Here is a 1,615-nt window from a genome sequence, read left to right on the forward strand (position 1 = left end):
TTAAAGCAGTGATGGCAAACCTTTTAGAAGTCGAGTGTCCAAACTGCAACCCAAAACCCACTTATTTATCGCCAGGTGCCAGGTGGGCATGGCCCACTGGGTGGGCGTGGCTGTGGTGGTCATGGCAGATTGGGTAGGTGTGGCCAATGTGGGTGTGATCATCTCGATGTTGCTTGTGGGGAGGGACGTCTGTGGGGACTGGGCAGGGTTGGGGGAGATCCAGGGGGTCTCTGGCAGGTGGTCGGTGGGCAGGAGGCTCGTCCTGCGGGGTGAGGCGAGGCAAGGCAAGGCAGGGCGGGGGTGCCATTGTCACAGGGAAAGGTGAGGTAGGCGCCAGGGCAGCGGCTGCCTGACACCATTGGCCCCTGTACACAGAGGCCAGCAGGCGCATGGGTGCTAGGATGCATCCAGCCATGTGAGACCTCGGCCAGTTAGCGGGCGGCTGGTTGAAGAGGGACGGTTGCCATCTCCGGGGCATGGTGCGTGTGCCCACAGAGAGGGCTCTGAGTGTCGCCTCTGGCACACGTGCCATAGGTTCGCCACCACTGTCTTAAAGTGTGAGCATGTGGGGGGTGAGGTGGGGGAAGAGGGTAGGCTTGTTAAGGTACTTTTGTCACAACACTTTTTAGGTAAATAGATATTAACCCTTGAACTCAAGGCAAAAGAGAATAGGCAAAATGTATAATTCTTTCCTATTTACTAGAACATAGAGTAGATCTACCTATCCATGCAGTAGGAATTATCTAGAGTTTCTCAACGATTTAAGTCACTGCATGCAGTTTGGGTGGATTTTCCTGCCTTAGCCTATCTCACAGGGTTGAGAGAGGGGAACAATCCCTGGAGGACAATGGTGTATTTTTGTTTTAAATTGCCACCGTTAGTCCTTCTTAGCTTAATTTTCAGGGTCCAAAGATTAGATCTCCACTCATGAATCCCTTTTAGCTTCCCTCCATTTACATGTTCATCATCAGTTCTAAGAGAATTTGAAGACCCAGTAAAATTAGTGCAACAGCTGAGCCCTGCATCCCTTCTGCCCCACCCCCACCCCCACCAATGCTGCCTTGGGCTCCCTGGTGAATAAGTCCATCAGAAGACTGGGCAATAGGTGGGTTTTTGCTAGTCATTGTTACTATTTCTGCTGCCTCTAACCTTGGGTCTTCCAATAACTCAGTCAGCCTAACCCTTCCAGGCAGCCTAAGGCATTGAGAAGGGGGGGGGGGAAGAGGGAGGAAGGGGGAAATCCAGCCTCTTTGCAAGGGAAAAGGCCATCTGCCATGAAAACTGACACCTGCTGATGCTGACAGAATCAGAGGCCACTCCGTCGCCACCTACACAGTATGAATAAGCATTCAAAAAGAGATTAGGATGTGGACAGGTCACCCTGTTCCTGGAAGTCCTCCTACACCTCCTTTGGCCTGGGTAGGAAGGCTCAAGCCAGCATTTCAGGCCACCGAGCAAACCAAAATTTCCCTGAAAACCAGAAAGAAGGAAATGGGAGAATAGGAGAAACCTGGCAGCAGGTGGAAGAGAGAGAGAGAGAGAGAGAGAGAGAGAGAGAGAGAGAGAGAGAGAGAGAGAGAGAGAGAGAGAGAGAGAGAGAGAGAGAGAGAGAGAG

The sequence above is a fragment of the Protobothrops mucrosquamatus genome, unplaced genomic scaffold (genome assembly GCF_001527695.2).
Source record: "Protobothrops mucrosquamatus isolate PMUCROS unplaced genomic scaffold, P.Mucros_1.0 scaffold3346, whole genome shotgun sequence".
NCBI classification, from domain to species: Eukaryota; Metazoa; Chordata; class Lepidosauria; order Squamata; family Viperidae; genus Protobothrops; species Protobothrops mucrosquamatus.